We start from the raw sequence: 24,863 nt of genomic DNA on the forward strand, positions 1-24,863 counted from the left end.
AAGCGGAATTCAGTGCAAAATGTAATTCAGGAATCCCTGAATTCCACTTTATCCCCCTTTATCAAGTGAAAACTTTGAATATGAGGTATTCGCCACACCCAGTGAAATAAACTCCTTCCCAACTGCCCCAACCACAATCTGGGCCCTAGCGGTCTAGTTTCGGTTTAAGTAGTAAACGAATTTGGTGGCAGACCATGTTGCTCAAACGAAGGCTGATTTCTAGGCAAATGCAATCAGCCTTTAGCTAAAGGGTATTCAAGACTGGGAAGTCCTCCACGAGTCTTTATTGTGGATGAAGTACAGCACCCCTTTCAAGAGGTGATGAATATCATGCGGTCCCTGCAGCCAAACCTTCTCCACTCACCAGCAAACACTTTATATTCCACTCACGTAGTGCAAGGCCATGACATTTCATCTCTGAGAGCATTTCTTCTCATCAGAGATACCACACATCTTCGTTTGTGTGTGGTTGCGTGCGCGCATACACACACACAAAGACACTTTATTGAACTCCCACCTCACACCCTAAAGCAGCCAGTTCTACACACAATATAAACAGTGTGCAAATCTCGCTCTCTCTCTTTATCATCATGTGTCTCACAAGTTCACACTCTTCCCTCTCTCCTCTAAGTTTCTCTGTGTGTGTCCCTTAATGTGGCTATGAGATCAAGTCTTCACCCCTTGCCATTGGAGAGATATGTTTCTAATAACAGTAGGCCTCTCTGGGCAACTTCTCCAGAGCTGAGTCCCTTACCTTCCCATCCTTCCTTCACAGTGCCCGATACCTATTGCAATCCCGCTTTTTCAAATCGTGGACGCTGCTCAAGCTGTCTTACATCAGTTTATCACTCTAAAATATTTTTACAACATTTGCTTCCACAAACAGTGCAAGGAATTTCAATGCTCCAGGCGAAATGCTATTTTGCCTCCTGTGTGCTCTGCAGTCAAAGAGAAAAAGGCAATTCATCTGGCTTTTTGCATTTTTTTTAAAAAACCCCAACATGGGCTGTGTAAGTCCAAAGGCCCCGTAACTATTCCTCATCAAGTACATACAGTTGCAACAGTGTCACCCATTCACAACCTCTCGCATCCTTTGGGACTCAAAACGGTACAGAGCTGCTTGTGGCCAATTTCGATCACAAAAATCATTCTCCAAAAAAAGGTACATAATCTGTGTGCCATCTATAAAACGACAATAGGTTCATTTTCTATCACAGGATAAAGCACTTCTGCATCTTCAACAATCTCAGTTCAAAACCTTTCGAACATTAACTTACATCTGACAGAACTGCATCAAAGTTACCTTAGTCTGTGGTTAGAGTTTTGTCCCAAATGCAAATATGATTCAACATGGGCTACTGCTTCTCGGAGTACGACCACTATATTTTGGGCAAAAAAATCTCATCCACAATTTCAAACAAACGTACATTGCCAGCATATCATAAGGTAAGTGTATCGACCACCATATAGTCACGTACATCGCTGCCCGTCTAATCTTCTCAAATTCCACTTAATTCGCCCCCTTTTTCAGGGAAGCCACCATTCCTGTCATCATAGCCACAAGATTCTGAAAACGTGCACAATACTAAGCCACTCCTTAAAAAAACCTCAACTTCTCTTTATCATAAGAAGGCAGTAGATTTCAAAAAGGCATTGCCTGAAATTCTCTTAAGCTTCCCGCCGTTACATGCTATTTCATGCCCCAATAGTTTTCTTTGGAATCCAAAATAAATAGTTTTTTTTAAATCTAAAATGTCATGTCCCTCTTGCAGCATTCTCAGACCAGCCAATAATCCTCTGTCACGAACCACTAACCTCCCGCCATGGAACAGAATATCATTCTTATCATGATTCCTTTTTTTCTGCTTGGTAATTTTTCTCAGACAGCTAAGCCAAGTGGCATCATTCTGAAGCAGAAATACCATCCGGTGTGATAAATGCTTTACAATCAAACCTAAATAATATACCTCCAGTTGATAATAAACAGAGTTAAGGTCCAAAGTGTCAAAAAGCTTGGCCTTACCCAGCAACATCACCAATAATTTTTCATGTGCCAGTGGAAACTGATCTACCATAATTTCCATGTTTAGATTGCTTAGCATCTACCTTACACCCATCACAGAGGCAAGCTGCTAGGTCACCTCTTTTGATTCTATCACCCTCTTCTTACCCAGAATCTCACTCTTTAATCCCCTCCTCCATCATTGACAGTTGAATGTCACATATGAACAGAAGAAACTGTTCCTGACTATAGAGCTCCAGCTTTGCATACAAACCAGCCAACAGTGGCTCCTCCATAGCGTTAGCTTTATTTACTATAACCTGGCCTTAAACTGCATCTCAGTTTCACCCTGATCAGTGCATCTCCAGCTCCACCTAGTATGACCCAAGTCCTCTACAGCTTCACCTTCGTTGCAACAAGAACCTTGGCTTTACAATAAGAAGGCATTAAAGCACCAGATTCAACCACCTTTCTCACTACCTTCACACTAGCATAGACGAAGCTAGCCACAACACCATTTATCAGCACTAGGGCATAGATGCATCAAGGTAAAATTCCTGCAGATATCATAAAATGTGCTAGCAAAATAAATATTGTCAACAATCAATGAGCACAGAAATTAGCAAGTAACATTGCTGAAGAATTCCCATACCTTATGTAGGAAAGTAACCCTTTTTAACATTGTCAGCCCCGCTCTTTGTCTGGTCACTGATGTGATCTCGAAAGGAAGTGCACTGGGTTCCTGCTAACCAGGTCCCCAGTGCCAGAGCTCTTTCCCAAAACTGTACAATTATTCCCCCAATTTAAAAAAAGACCTTTAGCATCCCCTGTAAGTCCCTAGTAAGTGGTACCCTTGGTACCTAGGGCCTGAGGTACTAAAGAGGGTCCCTAAAGACCACAGCACAAATAGTGCCACCCTAAGGGACCCCTCACCATGCACATGCAAGGCTGCATGTCTTGGTGCAGACAAACATGAAAACATGTCATGTCACACATCCCTGTGTGCCATGTCCCTAACACTGAAAATAATATTTTAAGTCACCCCTACAGCAGGCTTGACAGCCCCAGGGTATGGTGCTGAATATTACATGTTAGGGAATACCTGCATGAGAAGATATGCCCCTGTGCTGGTAAGCCCTATTACTGCAGGTACAAGTGACCAGGGAAGCCATTTTAAACATATCTGGACACTGGTGAAAATGAGTTCCCCAGCTACATTCCCTTTCTCCAAGTTTTTCTTCTCTGTCTCCATCTCTGCAATTGAGGTGTACATGGGAGATCACTAGTATTTGCTTATCTTTTAGGTCCACAGATTCAGAGTGTTCTTGAACTGCAAAACTATGAGTTGTTTATCATCTTTGCTCCTGATGCCTCACGTATGTTCTTTCCATCTTTCTCTTAAGGCTCATTTAGTGGATTCCACATGTTGGGGCATATTACCAAGGGGGTTTATCTCCGCTTTTTTGGCTTTAAAAGCCAAGAAAGGGGAGATAAAATGATCACCCTATTACCTAGCTGTCGCTAACACCAGTTAGCGACAGCTAGTAGGAGATAGCGACCATCTTGGGCCCCACTTTGCATGTCAGTGTTATTTATCACTAATGACATGCAAAGTGGGCGTGCCAAGATGTTAGCGACTGGAAACAGTCGCTAATATCGCTATCTCCTATTACCAACTTTTGGAGATATTCGCGCTAAGCACGAATATCTCCAAAAGCGAACACCTGCCTTGAGCAGTTCTTAGCCATGTTATCCAATGGGAGGTGGATAACATGGCTAAGAGCATTAGCTCGCTAATGCATGAATATCGCTGACTTTTCAGCGATATTCATGCATTTCGGCCAATTTTTATCGCTTAGGAGATAAACCTTAATAATAGCAAGGTTCCTAAGCGATAAAAATCGCAGCAGCTCGGCGATAAAAATATCCCCACTAAACCAACATAGCGATAATTATCGCTAGTTGTTGGTAATATGCCCCATAGTTTTTTAAAAGAACAGATTATAAGATAAACACAAAAGACCATTTTAGGATAATTAATTTGTTAATTTATATTTGTGTCCCTATATTAGAAATAGTGACATTTTTAGTCTTATTGGGTACATATTGTCAGCAGATGAAACTGTTACATACATAACAGCCAGTTGGTTTTTCAGACAACTAACTCTTAGATGTGTTCTCTTCAAACCTAAAAGGATCAATGAGGCTTAACATTTTTTGGAGAGTTTCAACTTTTGTAGGATTTGTGAGAATTTGCACTAAGATTTTGTCAGTTTGTAAGATGTTGAAAATTTGACAAATCTTTCTATATACAGCAGTAAATTTAGTAATACATCTTATTGCATGTGCCAAATTGATTGACTTCATGGGTTTATCCTTCCACAATATCGAGCTATCTAGTCACACCTAGTGAGTTACATATGTGAGGATTCTTTCTGGGTGTGAATCTATTCAGGGCTCTTTTTTATTCACTATAATACGGTTCTAGGTCACTGAAATGTGTCCTTATTCTTACAAATAATCTGTATTAGTTTTGTGGCGCTTGGACGCCCCCGGGCAGCAATCGCGCTCTATAAATCTACTTTTCATTTCATTTCATTTATAAGGTAAAGTGTGATTTGATGGCATTGGTTTTCTGAATGCTCCTCTGTTTATATTGTTGTTATTGATCTACAGCTGACATTCCAGCGATCTTCGTTTCGGAATTTGTGTTAGTCTGATAGCTCCTTTTTAGAACCATTCCATTTAACTGAAACATAATCTATATAAAGAGCCCCAAATACAACATGCATGACACTAATGTTTCATCCCAGGCACACTCTTTCTCAAACTACCCCATCAAGAGGTTAACATAAGAGAAAGAAAATATGGCACACGTTGCAGCACCATGTTTTTGATGGTACATGTCATTCTGATACAGAAAGAAATATTGGTCAGTACATAATGAGTCATTTCTTTTAGCATTATCACATGATTATGGTAACTGGCTGATTTTAATATAATAATGAATTACATTGCATTTATAAAATGTTCATGCTCAATTACATATAAACTCTTAAAATATATTTTTCCCATAGTATATCGTACCTTATCTTTGTCAGCTCTTTAAAATGTTATACATATGATGAAATGTTCAAAATCATTGATGACAAACAGTAATTAATTCTGTTTGTGAGTTTATACCAATTATTATTGGTCTGCAAGGTGGATCTTTACTTATTTTATGAATGTTGGGCAAAAAAGGTAAGATATATGTTATATATGTAAGTATCAAAATTCTTCCTGTCCTAACGCACCCAAAGTGAACCATTTCTGTAAAACAGTTGCAAAATTATTCAGTGTCCCATGATATAGCCTGCACTTATTTTTTTCAGAATCTTTGGATAATGTTATTTGTTTTAGTGATTCACATTTATAAGACTTAAAGTGCATGATATTACATTTCCTCCTTATCTGCCTCATGAATGATTATAGGATGATCACTTAACAAAGACTTAATTAATTAATTTCTATATTTAACATTGTATTCACTGTATTATTCATATACATCTTGTTTAGATCTGCTGCACAGTCAAACACCATCTTCACAGGATGTCAGTTTATATACCACTATGAGGGTAATTTGGTATATTTTTTAGATGTTCTTTGTATTTTATATGTGGTTATTCTAATTATTCACTTTGAAATATTGGGAAGATTTTAGTCTGTCTTCCTGTGAATTATAACTGTATTATTATCTTTCACTGAAAACTTATCATGGCTGCCAAGGGTATGCCCAGACGTGGGTCCCGTGCTCACTAAGCCACTGGAGTCAAGCAATCCTGGCTGAAGACGGCTGATAGTCAGAAATCGGTCCTAGGATGCTTGATTCCGGTCCAGGAAAGACATGGCTTGGCAGTTCGGGCTGGACTGTTCCCATGAGGCACAGGGACAAGACTGATGTGCATATGGCCATGTCTGAACTGGGAAAATTAACAACAACATTGGTACAACACTGTTTCACAGAGAAACATACTTTTACCTGGACAGTGCTAGAGAAGGTGAAAGGGACCCCACAGAATATAGAGAGTGTTTTGATCTCAAAAGAGGCACGTTGGATTTATAGCGAAAAAACAGACCAACGTGGTCTCAATGAAATTATTGAGTGGAACAGGATCAAATTATGAGTTCATGGGCAGTGTTGGTACTATGCCCCCTGTTCTTTTCTGTTGATCATTGATATGTGACAGCTGCATCAAAGTTGGGCATGGTGTTAGATAACATTACATTTTTCTTGCCCTTAGTTGGTAATTGACCTCATCAGTGTAGTTGAAAACATCTTTCTGTAGTTATAATAGGGATCCCAATCCAGACGAGCATCTAGGACTACAGTGTTTCACTCCACACTTACTACATTGTAGAAGTCATTTTTCAGAATCCAAAAGCCTGTTCTAATAATAGTTGTCACCTTTAACATTCACATTCCTGTGATACTTTATCTGAGTGGGCGTTCCTGATTTTTATGGAATGACACAGATTACGCTTTACCTTATCATTTTGTTTTGTTGACACCGTAGGTGCTGCCTCTATCTCCTGGTAATGTGTAGGTTTTTTGTATGAACTGCTGTGCACTACCGTGCGCCGTTTATCCTATAACTAGCCTAAGATGGCCGCCGTTTACAACAATGCTGGTTGCCAGGGTGTAAGGTGGTCGTTGGAACTACTATTAGCGATTCCTTAGTTATTTCCAATATCGTAGACCTTATGCATCAGTCTAAATTGGCCGCCAATAACATAAGTGAACGGTGCCAGTGTGTGAGGTGGGTGTTGGATCCACTAAATTTCATCTCTCAGTTAGCTCCAGTACCCTCGACGTTCTGCACTAAATGTGCTTGTGTAATTTGGAAATTTTTTGCACTGATAGGGATTGAAACATGCTATGTATCCTTTATCATCGTGCACCTTTCCAAGATGGCCGCCATTCTTCCTCCTGGGTCATGTGACCGATCGCAATGGGCGTAGTCAGAGACCGGCGGTTATTACAGCGCGTCCGGCAGACAGACGCTGTGAACGAGATGAGGCGCATATGAGGCTACACCACGGTGAGAAGTATCCGGGCAGATGAAATATGAGTGTGATGTGTGATCCTCGTTCCGAGCCCGTTTTTGCTTACTCGGCAGTGGGAGGGCCTGGTTGTGTATAAAGTATATGGCATGGCACTTCGATCTATGTTTGCCCTAAGAGGAAGGATGTTTTGGAATCTTGTGGTCTAAAGATGACTAGAGAAGCGTGACGGTTGTAGTTCTAGAATCGAGGATATATTAGAAACAACATCAACTAGTGCTATTTATATTGCACGCAGTGTTTTTGAAAGAGGGAATCTTTAGCGGCGCAAGTTCTGGGTGATACTAAAAACAGCATTAGTATAAAAAAAACCCGGGAGGCAGTGCGCTATTACTCAACAGCTGTAATGCTTAACGGTTCATTTCCTTAATGAAGAAAGACAATATGTCATGTTCCTAATAACGAAATAAGCTTTGAATGTGCTAACATTGGAAACCCTGTTTGTTTACACCATCAGAGAGCTAATAAGCTAGGTGAAGGCGAGAACTCACGTTAGGAGTACTCCATCATCCGTTTCAACCCCTGGGCGGCCGGTATGATCAACTAGGCTGACTCTGGGTAAATAATGGTTACATATGGCATCACATATACGGCTACCATTAAATGTGTTTACATGCTTTTAAACTGTTTTCATGTGCCTTTTCCTTGGCAGTTAACACAGAACAAGTGTCCAAGAGTGGAGTGGCAGCATATAGTGCAGCCCTGATGAAACTGCCAAACTTAAGGTGGCAGTGAAACATGTCGACATTTTAAATAGGTAATGAAATGCAGGAATAGCTGCCAGCCTTTTTATATGTACAGCATACACCTCTTTCCCTATGAATAATATTGGTTAAGGGATTTGGTTGCTGTGTTTTGTGCACTGATTTATGTTGTGTGTTTGTCACTAGCAGATGTTTCTGCTTTCCACTGTTTGTTACACGTCTTTGGTTGTTTACTTTGGACACTTTCTTTCTATTTTCTTTGAGAATCAAGTGACTACCGATGATGAGACAGGGGCTTGTCTGGAAATTACATACCAGTTACCTCGTTGGTGGTGTTTCCGTGAGGTGTCACTTGTCTCTCACACATTTTTTCTGAGCAGATATTTGTCCAACATTGTTGGTGTGGATAATTGGTATTGACCTTGAAGGGTCAGACAAGTTGCATTTGTTGTTCTGTGTATCTGTCAAGGAAGTTGGGCCTTTTTTAACATAAAATTGGGGCGCAGTGCAGTGAATTATCCCCTTATAAACTGTAAGGGATTGGAATAGTTATCAGTACATTTAGACTGTTCTATTTCCTATGAACTGACATATATGGACGTCTGTTCGACAGGGTCTTTTGTTGTAGGTCTATGTTTGAGTGGAGGGCGACCCTGTCTGATTCCCTCTGAGCTCCCATTGAGAGTTTGACTGAAGACGGCTGATAGCCAGAAACCGGTCCTAGGATGCTTGATTCCAGTCCAGGAAAGACATGGCTTGGCAGTTCGGGCTGGACTGTTCCCATGAGGCACAGGGTCAAGACTGATTTGCATATGGCCATGTCTGAACTGGGATGGCTTGGTGAGCAGAATAACGATGGATTAAACTCATATCTGTGACTGGGGTGAATGTTTTGCCATTGTGCAACATTCCGTCCATCATCTTGTGTGTTTTGCTGTTCACCCTATGTGGGAAGGGTATGCCCAGACGTGGGTCCCTTGTTCACTAAACCACTGGAGTCAAGCTATCCTGGCTGAAAATGGCTGATAGACAGAAATCGGTCCTAGGATGCTTGATTCCGGTCCAGGAAAGACATGGCTTGGCAGTTCGGGCTGGACTGTTCCCATGAGGCACAGGGACTAGACTGATTTGCATATGGCCATGTCTGAACTGGGATGGCTTGGTGAGCAAAATAACGATGGATTAATCTCAGATCTCTGACTGGGGGTGAATGTTTTTCCTTTATGCAACATTCCGTCCATCATTTTGTGTGATTTGCTGTTCACCCTATGTGGGAAGGGTATGCCCAGACGTGGGTCCCTTGCTCACTAAGCCACTGGAGTCAAGCTATCCTGGCTGAAGATGGCTGATAGCCAGAAACCGGTACTAGGATGCTTGATTCCGGTCCAGGAAAGACATGGCTTGGCAGTTCGGGCTGGACTGTTCCCATGAGGCACAGGGACTAGACTGATTTGCATATGGCCATGTCTGAACTGGGATGGCTTGGTGAGCAGAATAACGATGGATTAAACTCATATCTGTGACTGGGGTGAATGTTTTGCCATTGTGCAACATTCCGTCCATCATCTTGTGTGTTTTGCTGTTCACCCTATGTGGGAAGGGTATGCCCAGACGTGGGTCCCTTGTTCACTAAACCACTGGAGTCAAGCTATCCTGGCTGAAAATGGCTGATAGACAGAAATCGGTCCTAGGATGCTTGATTCCGGTCCAGGAAAGACATGGCTTGGCAGTTCGGGCTGGACTGTTCCCATGAGGCACAGGGACTAGACTGATTTGCATATGGCCATGTCTGAACTGGGATGGCTTGGTGAGCAAAATAACGATGGATTAATCTCAGATCTCTGACTGGGGGTGAATGTTTTTCCTTTATGCAACATTCCGTCCATCATTTTGTGTGATTTGCTGTTCACCCTATGTGGGAAGGGTATGCCCAGACGTGGGTCCCTTGCTCACTAAGCCACTGGAGTCAAGCTATCCTGGCTGAAGATGGCTGATAGCCAGAAACCGGTACTAGGATGCTTGATTCCGGTCCAGGAAAGACATGGCTTGGCAGCTCGGGCTGGACTGTTCCCAAGAGGCACAGGGTCAAGACTGATTTGCATATGGCCATGTCTGAACTGGGTGGCTTGATGAGCAAAATATCAATGGATTAAACCCAGATCTGTGACTGGGGGTGAATGTTTTGCCATTGTGCAACATTCCGTCATTCATCTTGTGTGTTTTGCTGTTCACCCTATGTGGGAAGGGTATGCCCAGACGTGGGTCCCTTGTTCACTAAGCCACTGGAGTCAAGCTATCCTGGCTGAAGACGGCTGATAGCCAGAAACCGGTTCTAGGATGCTTGATTCCGGTCCAGGAAAGAAATGGCTTGGCAGTTCGGGCTGGACTGTTCCCATGAGGCACAGGGTCAAGACTTATTTGCATATGGCCATGTCTGAACTGGGGTGGCTTGATGAGCAAAATAACAATGGATTAAACCCAGATCTGTGACTGGGGGTGAATGTTTTGCCATTGTGTAACATTCCGTCCATCATTTTGTGTGTTTTGCTGTTCACCCTATGTGGGAAGTGTATGCCCAGATGTGGGTCCTGTGCTCACTAAGCCACTGGAGTCAAGCTATCCTGGCTGAAGATGGCTGATAGCCAGAAACCTGTCCTAGGATGCTTGATTCCAGTCCAGGAAAGACCTGGCTTGGCAGTCCGGGCTGGACTGTTCCCATGAGGCACAAGTTCAAGACTGATTTGCACATGGCCATGTCTGAACTGGGGTGGCTTGGTGAGCAAAATAACAATTTGATTAAACCCAGATCTGTGTGTGAATGTTTTGCCATTGTGCAACATTCCGGCAATCATCTTGTGTGTTTTACTATTACAGCTAGACAGATTAGCAGAGTAGATACATTCTGCTACCTGGGCTTACTACTGGATGCCAAACTGAATTGGCAATTCCTGCTTAATGCCCACATACACTCCCTTAAAAGAGTATCACACAGCATTGAGGAGTTTTCTAGGCAGCTCAGCTGACCCATATCACGTCCATTGTTGGTCTTTTCAAAGCTAAATGTGTTCCAACAGCGAGCTTTGGTTGCGGGAAACAAATAGTTTAGAAAGGTCCTGAGTTTACCTCTAAGTGTTCCGATGGAGATTGTACGTGAGGAATTGAGGGTTGGTTATATTTCGGATTATATTCAAGTTCGCCCTTTAATTTTATGGTTGTCAATTTGGGTGAAGGAAGAGATTAACATAAGGATTTTAAGTAATTTTCTATCCCTGGTTTGTGGGCTTGACATACCTTGATTAATTATGTTAAATGTTCTTTGACTACTAAAAGCGTTTTTACAACATGCCCAGGATAAAAGGACAACAAAGGGTTTTGGTTAAAAAATCTTAACTGCATTACACTAGGGTCAGATCCCTAAATCCTATTGAATTATATTTGCAGTTTGATATGCCAGTTCACCATAGGCAACCTATTTATGCTTGAACATCTTTCCTCAGTTGTTAGTGGGCTGGCACAAGCCTTCTGAGTCTCCACCTTGCTCGTGAGACCCTGCCGCTATATTTGACACCATGCGTATTGTTTTTATATGTCCTAAGTTTAATTCCCTCTGTTTTAAGTATAGTCAACCATAGTTTTTAGCATGGCATCTCAGGCACTTCAGACCTGCTTTACTGCATTTTCAATTTTTATGTACACCTATTGTCTGTTTTTATGTTTCATGGCTTTTATCGGGTAGTTTTCAATCTTGTGTATTAGATGCTATATGATGTCATCTTGTCATCGAGGGTGAATGTTGTTCTGACTTCATTACATTTGTGTTTTGATGAACTTTCATGATTTTTTTTATTCCAATCGAATGAAGATTATAGACCTATTGACTAATCTCTGCCGGTTGATTCAATATTTTTATAAGATCTTCTAAGGCCGTTGCTAATTTTGCTTCCCATATTTCCAATTGCTCCTTGTCTAATTCATCTATTGCGGTGAAGATATTTATTGCCAGGTCTCCCTGGACGCTATTCACTTCTAGGATTTGTCTAAATGTGCTGATGTACCACCATTTGAGATTATTTTCTGAGTAATCTTCCTAATTTTATGAAGAGGTCCCATAGGCCCTTAAAGGGATCAATCCGTTGTCCTGTTCCTGTTCAGGGTGCCCCAAACAGGGCACCCATACATCATGGGCGACTGTAAAGTGGCACCTCTATGCAATGTGTGCAATGCACTTCATGGTGCATGGCGCACAGTGCATGGATGTGCAGGAAATGCTCCTTTATATGGCTGCTTGTGCTGCAGACTTTTCTCTGGGCCGCAGCACAAGCAGCTATGTAAAGGAGCACATTCCAACTGCCAGCCTGGTGGTTGCATCCCAATGCGGCGGTCAATCCGCTGATTGCTTGTTGTGCGGTCTCCTGACCGCTGCGATAGTGATTGGCAGTCCGACAGACCGCTATCATATTCACCCCCAGGGAGTCTTAGCTGGATCCGGAGTCACAAACCCTTGGCCACTTTACAGTCACCCATGATGTACAGGTGCCCTGTTTGGGGCCCCCGAAATTAATTTCCGACAGACTTTTCATGGCAGTTTTTCCGACATGAAAAGCCTTTCGGATAGGGAAAACGTAATCCCGACAGTGGTGACTGCCTCAGCACCGCATCCATTCATGATTACGATTCGACCGCCGCCCTGTCAGGATCACTGATCCTGTCGGAGACAGCGGTCTTCCCCCCGACTGCTTAGGGTCCGACCGCCATCATAATCAGGCCCTCTGTCATCAGAAACACTCTGAGTTCCCTAGGTATTCTGCCAAACTATTGAAATAAAAATATTGTGTGTTAAAACTATCGTTGAAGTAATATTGTGATGTCAAATATATATTACTTTAATATCGCAGGTAAAAATATCATTATTAAGGATTTTTCCAATATTATTATTAATAATGTCATTGTTTAAAATATTGTGTTTAATATTGTTCTTCTACGCTTTGTTTTTGTTTAAATAATCTTTTGTTGTGTTTTTTTACAACCAGTTTGAATTTGTAGGAGCCGGATGTGTGGGTTACATGAGAATAGACTTGTGAATAATTCTTTATTTATAATGTTTAAAACATCCAAAAGGAAAATAAAAATTGTGACTTTTTTATTTTATATATTTGTGAATGTTAAATACAAATTGTTTATTTTATCAAATTTTCAGTTGAGGAATGTTTAAATTTTCTGATTATTTTTTATTTTACATTTGAATTTATAACATATTGTTCTTTATTTGTATCTATCGTTATTTTTATTTAATTGGTTAATTATTTGTTATAATGGTATTTATATTTTTGTAAAGTATTTGATTTTCTCATATGTTGATTAAATATATATATTATCTTTAGGTATTATGTGTTAATTTAATTAACTTATTTAGATTTTCATTCAAATTTATTACAATTAATATTTAAGGTAATAGTCTTTCTTTTTGCATTGAATATTATTTATATTTTTTAGATAACATGCTTGTAAAGTGTAAATTAATGTATCTTTTTTGTTATTATGTAAGTTGGTAAATCATGTATTTATTAATTTTTGAAATAATAAGCATTGTATTTAAATAATCTGTTATAATTGATTGATGTTCATAAATATCTTTCTATTTACATTCTTATTTTATTTTTTAGTAAACTATTGTAAGTTATTTTTTAATTTTGCTTATAGTTTCTTTTTAATGGTATAGTATTTTGATAATGCAACACAATAAGATACAACACAAAAAGATGATGGACGGAATATTGAACATTGTCAAACATTCACACCATTGTTGTTTTGCTCAACACACCACCCCAGTTCAGACATAGCCATATGCAAATCAGTCTTCACCCTGTGCCTCATGGGAACAGTCCAGACCGAACTGCCAGGCCATGTCTCCACTGGACCAGAATCAAGAATCCTAGGACCAGTTTCGGGGTTTCACCACTCTTCAGCCACGATAGCTTGACTCCAGTGGTGTGGTGAGCACGGGACCCACGTCTGGGCATACCCTTCCCACTTAGGGTGAAAATGAAACACAAAAAAATGATGGACGGAATGTTGAACATTGTCAAACATTCACCCCCAGTCACATTGTTATTTTGCTCACTACACCACCCCAGTTCAGACATATCCATATGAAATCAGGCTTGACCCTGTGCCTCATGGGAACAGTCCAGACCGAACTGCCAGGCCATGTCTCCACTGGACCAGAATAAAGAATCCTAGGACCAGTTTCGGGGTTTCACCACTCTTCAGCCACGATAGCTTGACTCCAGTGGTGTAGTGAGCACGGGACCCACGTCTGGGCATACCCTTCCCACTTAGGGTGAAAATGAAACACAAAAAAATGATGGACGGAAGGTTGATCATTGTCAAACATTCACCCCCAGTCACATTGTTATTTTGCTCACTACACCACCCCAGTTCAGACATATCCATATGAAATCAGGCCTGACCCTGTGCCTCATGGGAACAGTCCAGACCGAACTGCCAGGCCATGTCTCCACTGGACCAGAATCAAGAATCCTAGGACCAGTTTCGGGGTTTCACCACTCTTCAGCCACGATAGCTTGACTCCAGTGGTGTAGCGAGCACGGGACCCACGTCTGGGCATACCCTTCCCACTTAGGGTGAAAATGAAACACAAAAAGATGATGGACGGAATATTGAACATTGTCAAACATTCACACCATTGTTATTTTGCTCAACACACCACCCCAGTTCAGACATAGCCATATGCAAATCAGTCTTCACCCTGTGCCTCATGGGAACAGTCCAGACCGAACTGCCAGGCCATGTCTCCACTGGACCAGAATCAAGAATCCTAGGACCAGTTTCGGGGTTTCACCACTCTTCAGCCACGATAGCTTGACTCCAGTGGTGTAGTGAGCACGGGACCCACGTCTGGGCATACCCTTCCCACTTAGGGTGAAAATGAAACACAAAAAAATTATGGACGGAATGTTGAACATTGTCAAACATTCAGCCCCAGTCACATTGTTATTTTGCTCACTACACCACCCCAGTTCAGACATATCCATATGAAATCAGGCTTGACCCTGTGCCTCATGGGAACAGTCCAGATGGAACTGCCAGGCCATGTCTTCCCTGGACCAGAATCAAGCATCCTAGGACCGGTTTCGGGGTTTCACCCATCTTCAGCCAGGATAGCTTGACTCCAGTGGCGTAGTGAGCATGGGACCCACGTCTGGGCTTACCCTTCCCATTTAGGGTGAAAATGCAACACACTATGTTTTGTATTTGATGGGAAGTATTTAATACATTTTTTGTAAAGATTGGCTATTTTACGCATATCTCCTCGAATTTATAAATCTTCCCTGATTTGCTTTAGATGGGAGTGAGACTACTAAATAATATACCCCCTCAAAGTCCAACATTTTCCCCAATGAGACTTAGATTGAAGAGGGAATAGTACATTTGCTTGCTCCAAGTCTAACACATTCCCTTTTGTGGCTTCGATTGTGGGAATAGTAAATCTATATTCCCCTCAAAGTCAAACCCTTTCTCTAATGTGGCTTTGATTGGAGCGGAAATAGAAAACCTATGCTCTCAACATTTGTTAACACCTTCTGCTGGATACTGAAGGTACTAAGAACATTTCTTAACTTCCTAATCTATAAGGCCCAGAATTCAGCAGTCCCGGCATTGAGCCTCTCCAGATTGAACTATGCTAACATTCTTTACCTGAGGATCCTTGACTATCTAATACAGTGTCTGCAAATACTGCAGAACACGGCAATTCGCATTTTGTTAAAACGTTCCAAATATGTTTCAGTCTCCAACTACCGTAACCAACTGCATTGGCTACTGGTGAAAAAAAGGATCATTTTTAAAACTTCGACTGTGGCGCTCTCAAACTTTTACAAAGCTGGATCTAAATACCTATCCAACAGAATTTTTGAATTCTGCCCAAGAAGATCCTCATGATCACAGTCTGCCCGGTTACTGGCTGTTCCTCACATCAAGCGGAAGAGGTTGGGCGGTTCTGCCTTTTCTGTCTTGGCTGCCAAGCACTGGAACGAGCTCCCCCTCCCACTCAGATGTATTCCAGATAAAAAATATTTCTAAAACTACTGAAACTTACTTGTTTATACTGTAGTGTGGTTAATATTCTCCTTTTGCCTTAGCACCAGGAAACTTGTAGTACCTGAACGCTTTAAAAATGTATTCATTCATTCTAAATTGAGACATATTTTAAAAATACTATCGTTTATTTTTGCTTTTTTTACAGTTATTTTAATATATATTTACATTTTTGGTACAATATTATTATCTAACATTCTTTAACATGTTTTTTCAAATTTACAATATTTTGTATAATAACCCAAAGGGGCCGATTCTGATTCGGGAAAAACCACGCCGAATAGCCGTACGGAGCGTTTTTCCCATAAGTATCGTACCCTGCAACGTCCCTTGTCCGTACGATGAAGTACGATTCATACCAGGAGCAGGACTCCGTACGAATCGTACAAAGACTGTACAACTCTAATCTGCGCACGATTCTCCCTCGGAACCCGCAGTACGTGACATCCATACGGTTCGAAGCAGGTTTTCCGGACCCAGCAAGTACGATTTGTGTCGGGTACGCACCGGACAACGCTTTTTTTTACGGGAGCCCAAAACGTCCGGAGAAGCGAAGTTCACCTCGAAACAGGTACGGAATGCCCCCCCCCGGTACGGTGTGTACACCCCATGTCTGCAGGGGTACGATGCATACCCCTGCGATCATGGGGTGTATGCACCATACCCCAGGATCGCAGGGTGTATGCACCGTACCCCTTTGATCATGGGGTGTACGCACCGTACGGTGTGTATGTGATTGTGTGGTTGTCCGTACGAATCGCCCTTACCTGACGTGGACCATACGAATCGCGTCCTCATACCCCGGTCCAGATCGTACTCGTCGGACGGACGCTTTTTTTCACGAATCGAATCGCCCCAAAGAATGTGTTTTTTGTTTTCACCCCTTTCGGTGTGAGTCTTTTTTCATGTTTATTTGGTGGTCAATTTTTCCACTTTATAATAATTACAGTATATCATTGTTTTTTTGGGCTGTTTCTGGCTCCTTTAGGTCACGGTTCGCCATTCCTACTCTCTGGGTCAGGTAACATTTTTATAAATACTTTTTGAGGTTTTATTATTATAGTGGTGGTTATAGGATTAGTTTAGTTAGTTTAGATTAGTGGATTTTTGTTCTTGTTTGGTTAGTGATAGAATGGTAGTGTAGTTGTGGTAGTCGAGTACAGTAGGCCTCATTATTTTGTAGTTATAGATGTATTGTTTTTATGAGTTATTTACTGATTCTATGTGTTTATCTTTTATGTTGCTTATTGTATGAGAAGTTTTATAGTCAGTTTAATCAGAAAGGAGAATGGACACTTGTAGCTTCATAACCATTGGTTATAATGGAACACCCTCATAAACGCTCTGATATTATTTACGGTATATATCTGTTGTCCGCCCACTATCAGCGTTATGGCATAGTCATCGGGTGCCCAATTTTGTGCTATATGCCAGCCTCATCCTGACATATGGCACAAAATTGGGCACCCGATGACTATGCCATAACGCTGATAGTTGGCGGACAACAGATATACAGGCTGGCAGCATACGTAGCATGTTTCAGTTTCCCGCAGATCAGGGCTGCCCGTCAGGGTGGAAACCACTGTTATGTCAGGAGTCAGTCTTTTTGTTAAATATATATCTATATTTTGTTGCTATTGTTCATGATGATTGTTTGTTGTTTATTTTATTTATGTTTAACCCCTTCAGCGCGGCGCGAATTTTCGCGCTGTGCTGAAGGTTCTAAGGTTCTAACGGACTCATGACGGAACGGTTCCGTCATAAGCACAGGCCAACCGACGCTCATGACGGAACCGTTCCGTCATGAGCACCGAAGGGGTTAAATTACTTATTAAATTAAATAGCTTTATTATTATAAATACAATACTATTATATTTATAATGCATTAGGCTTTTATTTTTTATACTATTTGCATTGACAAGTGTATTTTTGTTTTTGCTAGAACAACAATACTTTTGTTGTCAATATTTCAGTTATCGATATTTTAGCTAAGTTTACTATGTTTTATTGTGGTGGTGATGTAGTGTTTCTAAATTTTTGTTTCTGGTATTTGTATATTTCAGATATTTTTTATGGTTATTTTTTTTTGTAATCATTATAAGTGTTTTCTCTTTTTAATATTAGATAATGCATCATACTGCTGGCTCCCCTAGCTCAAGCTGGGGCAAAGAAATGGCAAATGCAGCACGGTGGGTGAACTGTAAATGAGGGCCTTTCTTTCAAGCGTGAGGATTGGAAGCATGTTCCAGTTGTGTTGCTAAGTCTTCATAGTCTTTCCAAAGTCCAGGCGGCTACTGGTTATCCTTATTTTCTCCAGGGGCATGTTTACGAGCACATATGTCTGTACAAAGAATAATTGACTTCTAATCAGGTTTTTTTTTATATGGGGTGTGGAAATTTAGAGCGGCCATTCTAAATCTGAAATATTTCCTTTGGCAGTAGAGCTCGAGTTTTAGTTGTAGAAGGATAGGGGATAGGTCCTGCTCTGTGTGCAACATGGTGGATGATGTAAAGAGCTTTGAATGATAGGTCTTCTATATGCAGGAACAAGTGCCAGGACTTGAGGGCAGGGTGAATGTGGTCACACCAGCTCATGTTTATAACTAGTCCTGTTACAACATGGATTTGTGGTAATTTACTGATTTGGTTTTAAGGCAGCCCAATACAAAGCCCACTAGCATAATCGAGCGGTAACAGGACCAGAGCTCTGAAGGCCAACCCCTATGGAAGAGGCCTAGGTGAGAAGGGATCCTGCTCAGGGATCTGGTGGTAGTTTTTTCTTTTTATAGTGAAAAACCATTGGTAAGTTAAGTGGAGCACTTAAAAGTGGCATTCCTTACAGACATAAACTGGAGGATCTTGCCAAAACAATATGCGAAAGGATTTTTGGAAGACCAGTATTAAGCAGTGTTTCACAAGGTTTATTAATCTAAGTTCCAGAAAAAATTGCAGTAGCTAGTCATATGTATATTCAAATCAGCAGAATACTATTCTCTTGATAGGATACATTTTTGACACTTATTGCATTTGTGACATGGGAGATGCTGATGCTGAGCAGACGCTAACGCAAATCGGAGACTCTGATGCAAAAGCGCGGAGAGGTTGACACAGGATATTATTCTCAGCCTGGCCAGTGGGCCAGTGGGAGTACATTGAAAACAGCCGTCACATCAGTGGTAGGGGGAGCAATGGTAGTACAGCCACTGCACTAGGTCAAGCCCCCTGGCTGCAGAAGAGGTCAGACTCACCAACCTATGCTTGTCTCCTACAACTGGCCAATATGTTGAATGCCCAGCCTCTTCCTCCGCTCCAACCTGTCTACACTCTACACTTGTTTACTATCACCTCCTTTTGTAAGACCAGTGCCAGGTCTTGACGGATATAAGCTCTCCTCCATGCCAGTGGCCAGAGGAAGGAGGATTGCAGAAGAACAAGAAATGAGCAGCCAAAGTCAGTTAACTAAGAATTAAGTTAATTAAGAATTTACAATAAATTACTTGCAATTTACCCAAAAGGAATGGGTAGCTTGTGGAAGGAAAACACAAATACCCCTGAACCTGTGGTTGAATCTGCACCTGCAGAATCCGCAGAGTCACACTCTACCACCTACCTGAATGCCAGTAATGTGGGTAGACCCACCTTAAAGCTAATAACAAGCTTTAATCAAAAGATTGAAAAGAAGTTTGCACCTATGCCAGCCATTAGAGCAGCGCCGAATCCCATGACAGTGGAAGGCAGCTGACCCGGCACATCGACCGAGTTGGGATGACCCTACTCAAAAGCGGGTCGGTTCACCTCAGTGAAGATTAAACCAGCAATGAGGAGCCTGCAAAGAAGCTCAGTACAATCTGTGATATTTCTTCTACTGAAGCATCTAAACACAGCAGACTGAGAACGCTAACCACCCCTGGCAATTAAGTTGGACCGGCCATGGGGGTTGGGGGAAGGGGGGCGGGGGACAGTTGAGGGATGAGGGGGTGCTGGTGGGAAACACTTCTGCCTCTTTTGTTATTTTGTTACAGGGGGGCGATATTGCAGCACTGCTGCAAAACGGGCTCCAGTATAAAAGAAATGGCCCCCAGCACTCCAAAACCAGCCCACTCCTTCCGGCCCACCGGGAACATGCCCAGTGCCTTGCATCTATGTGTCCATTCCGAGATGGCGCATTCCAAAGCCCTGTAGCACTGTATGACCAACAGGCAAACTAAAGCCCAGGCAGTGTTTGTAACCTTAATGGCAGACTGCACATCAGGGGCGCAACTAGGTCTTGATTTCGGGGGGGGGGGGCTAACATGGCAGATGAAGGGGCGTGGCTAATGTAAATTAATGGGGCGGAGCTAAAATGGCAGATAATCAGGATCGGTTAATGCTCAGGTCAAGCTGAGAAAAAAATGTGGTGAATTCTGCATTTGAAACTGGACAACAATTAAAGCACACATTTTTGTTAGTTTGATGCATTGCCCCCCAAAACCCATACTCACCCTGAATCGTAAAATTACCCCTGGCACACCAAAACACATACCCACGTTGAACCCTAAAATTAACCCCCTCACACCCTAAAACCCATACCCGCCCTGAAATCTATAATTACCGAGGGGGCAAGATGGCCGCCGACAGACCGTAGGAGGCAGCAGCTCCCGACTACTCTCCCGAGGTGAAACGCTGGGAGCTTGATATGAAGATATGAAGATATGCTGCACTACCCGAGATTGCGGAATTAATGTACTCGTGGTCAAAACTGAATAAACTGGCTAAAAAGTGCCAGTGCGCTACACAGCGGGATGCTCAAGGACTTGGCTAATTGGTTTGACTTTGCAGAGTGGCCCATTATACAAACATTTGTTAGCCTTGAGAGAGAGCCACATATCTTGTGGCAGTCAGTTGGAATAGTGATCGACGAGGCGCTACGACGAGTCCAGAATACTTGGCGTGTTGGGAAGCGACTCATGGCTCCGAAAGTAATAAGGGCAGTCAAGGACATGGCCGGGAGAGAGGACGAGGGTATGCAAACAAGTGATGCCGAGAACCCGCCAGTAAACACTAAGGCGAAGGCACGACATAGAGCCCAACTGCGAAGGGAGGCTGCCAAGACCCGTGAAGAAGTGAAACTGTCTGTTGCGGAGAAGAGAAAGCAGGACAAAGACACTGAAAAAAGAAAAAGAAAGAATCAAAAAAGGGCTTACAAAGAGCACAGACGCCGGCTCTGAATCTTCAAAGGAAGCCACCCTGCGGCAGCCGACATTGTTTGAGTCATTCCCGGGGTTGAGAACTGAGGGCACACCCGACAACGCTAATGCTGGCGGTCTGAGTGGCTGCGATGGGCCGGATGGGGTTACAGAGCAGCTAACCGGATCGAGAGATGTAACCGAGGCTGACCGCTCTGAGGCTGCGATGGGCCCGTCAATGATGCTAGGAGTGTGGAGCAACCTGGAGAGACAGCTGCGCTGAGTCAGACAGAAGAACAAGAATGGGAAGAACGGCATAACATGGCAGGAGACACCCGCGGCTCACGGACAGGGCCGATTACAGGCAAGGAGTTACTCGAGAATGGTGCTGCAGCGGTAGTGCGCGAGGAAGAACATAGTAGAAACAATCTTTCAGAAGTGGTGACAGGTTTGGAATACATGACTGCACAAAAAGAGACAAACATAGCAGCACAGGGAGGCGTAAGAGATGAAATGGTTGAAATGGGTGAAACGGAGCCACATGATAATACTGGTATGAGAGAGGCCTTCACAGAGGCTACACCTTTGCCTACAGTATTTACGCCTAAGACCCCAGCCCAACCGGGTAAGGAGCAATGCACGCCTGCTGCAGTTAGCTCAGGAGATAACCCCGCAGACATTCTAGCGCTTAAAAGCAACAAGGCTAAAAGTGGCATTAATAATATCTCTGAGGGAATTCCAGATGGCTCTCAAGCAAGTACCGAGGGGGTGGTTAAGGAGTATGCTAACAATAGAACCGATTACCTCCCTGCAGCTACTGGCTCGCCCAGTGATGACTGTTTCTTTACAGGGAATGATGATGACAAGGAGGATAACGAGGAAGAGGAAGAGGTCGAGACTGAAGAGTCGGGCTTAAGTCATAATTCATCCACTAATTTAGATGATACAACAATACCCACGGAAAGTGACTCGGAGGTATCGCAGATAGACACTTCAGAGCTAGAGACTGAGTCAGAGTCAGAACATAATACTGTATTAAAACGAAACTTAGAGTCTAAGCCAAGTAGAGCCAAGGGAACCAAGGGAAGGATTCGCAGAAGAGCAAAGAAAAGGGGGAGCGCAATACAATCCGGTGTGGCTAAAAAACTGGATTGGGATTATGCAGCCACTTCACAGTTGTACCAGGAGGGTGCAGTTGGTGGCTTAGAGCATCCAAATAATTTGCAAACTCAGACCCAGGCACAGAAACAGGAGAAAAGTTACGCAGCAAACTTTAATCTTTTGTTCTCAACCCTAAAAAGATACAGGGGGAGGCTCGCCAGGAGAGTCAAAGAGCTAAGCACGCAAACAAAAAAATACAAGGATCTCTCCGCAAGGTTGATAAAATGTATGCGGAAATGGCTGGTCGATTGGTGGAAGTGGAGGAGAGGACAGGCAAAGTAGAGGATGAAGTCGTAAAACTGCAGGAGTACAGAGAAGAGCAAGAAAGAATATCATCAGATGTCTTATGGAAGCTCGAAGACTTTGAGAATAGGCAGAAGCGCAACAACATAAGACTGCTTGGGATTGAGGAAGGGAAGTAGGGGCGGATATACGTGCCTTTACTGTAGAAATGTTGAAAGGGGCTTTCCCAGAGATGGATAAGTGGGATTGGGACAAGGAGGTGCAGCGCACACACAGGTTTCCTTTGACGCAGAAAAAAACCACAAGCTCGAAATCAAGGGCTTTTCTAGTATACGTGTGAAATTTTTTGCTGAGAGAGGAAGTAATCAGAAAGGCAAAGCCAATGGCTAAACGTTCATATAAGGACATAACATTCTTTGCTCGCCCAGACTTTTGCCACACTACTGTAGAGAGAAGATGGTGCATGAGGCAGTTAATAACACCCTTTCAGAATGTGGGATGTGAGGTATACTTAATGTTTCCCTGTCGACTCAAAGTTGGCTTTAATGGCCAATTTAGGGTCTTTTTTTCGGAAGTAGTAGCACAGGAATACCTGACTTACCTGAAAGAAGGGAAGGCACAAAGAGATGGGAAAGCGCAAAATGATAGGGCTGCAGCCATAAGGCAAACCGCGTATGTGACACAAAAAAGAAAAAAGAAAATGAAAGAAGGTAAAGTAAGTGAGGGAGGGAGCAGCATGGATAAATAATCCAGGCGATGCAGGTTTAATAAAAGGATATTGAGATTTCGGGAGAGTAGGAGTGGAGAGGCTTCCTGGGGGGGAGCTCGGCTGTCAGACGGGGGCCAACATTGACCTGTTTGCCAGTAGGGGTGGGAAGGGTGGGAGGGAGGGCAGGGGTCTGGGGGGGGAGGGAGGGGACAGGGCACGGCATGGCAGCAAAAGACAGAATCACTCACAGAAGCAAGGGTAGAGGTGGGAGAAAGAGGAGACAAGATAAGAGATATGAGGCTGAAAAGAAGGAAAAGTATACTTGATGAGGGGCACAGAGGTGAGAAAAGGGAAAATATTGGAAAAAGAAATAAACTGTATAAGTATACGAGTACACATAACACTAAAATAATGAATTACTCATGGGGACTAGATATGTAGCATGGAATGTGTGCGGGTTGAACGATGCTCAAAAAAGGTTAAAGGTATCACTGTTATTAAGGCAAATGAATGTGGATTTTATTCTGTTACAGGAAACACATGTTATGACCTCACAAGAATTTTATTTGAAACAACTGGGCTTTCAGGTACTAGTAACTTCACAACAAAGCGTTAAAAAAAGAGGGGTAGCTATACTATCCAGAAATAAAAAATTTGCTTCTGAGAAAAAAGGCACAAGACCAATGGGGGAGATGGGCAATGGTTGAGTGTATGATAGATGGGGAGTGGACAACCTTGATAAGTGTATATAGGTCAACCGAGGATGACCCGGAGATTTTTCAATTTTTGGATGTGGAATTAGCTACTTGGGCTCCCAGAATCATAATGGCAGGGGATTTGAATATTAACGGCGCTGACGGTCTAGGCTTAGGTTCATTTGGTAAATATTCTGGTAGAAAAAGACGCGTATGTCATGCACTACAGGGATTAGTGGTAAATAATGCTCTATCTGATGTTTGGGGGAAAAGAAGGGTAGGAAATAAGGGCTTTACATACTATTCCGCCCCACACAAAATATGCGTGAGATTGGATTACTTCTTCGTCTAGAACGCACTATTACCAGAATCAAGGATAGATAGACTCCCCCGGATTCTAAGTGATCATAATCCCCTAATCCTTACATTAAGAAAATCGACAAACACCAGACAGCAAAGACAGTGGACTTTTGAGAGAGGATTATTGCTGGAAGAAAAGTATGTGGATCACATGAAAGAATGGATGAAGGAATTCTTTGAGAATAATAGAGATAGCTCTACTGTAGGGGTAGTATGGGATGCCTTTAAGGCGGGGGTCCGGGGGGAGACCCTGAGCTTTAATTCTTATAAGAGAAAACAGGAGCAGAGGAGAAACATGGAGCTGGCTGGGGCAGTACTCAAGGCTGAAGAGAAACTAGAGGAGTGTATTATGAGCGGAACCCCATTAGACAATGTGATCTTGGAACTATTAAAAGTGAAAGGGGATGCTGAGGGAGACATCGCCAGAAAGGCTGCAAAACTTTATATCACAAAAAGAGAAAAATGTCATGAATTTAGTGAAACAGTGGGAAGAACTTTAGCAGTTCGAACAAGGCAACAAGAAGCATTAGGTACTGTAAGGGAGATCAGGGATATCTCTGGTAGGATCCACACAGAGTCAGAGGAAATAAGGGAAGTTTTCAG

Source organism: Lissotriton vulgaris, chromosome 3_1, assembly GCF_964263255.1.
Source record: "Lissotriton vulgaris chromosome 3_1, aLisVul1.2, whole genome shotgun sequence".
Taxonomy (NCBI): Eukaryota; Metazoa; Chordata; class Amphibia; order Caudata; family Salamandridae; genus Lissotriton; species Lissotriton vulgaris.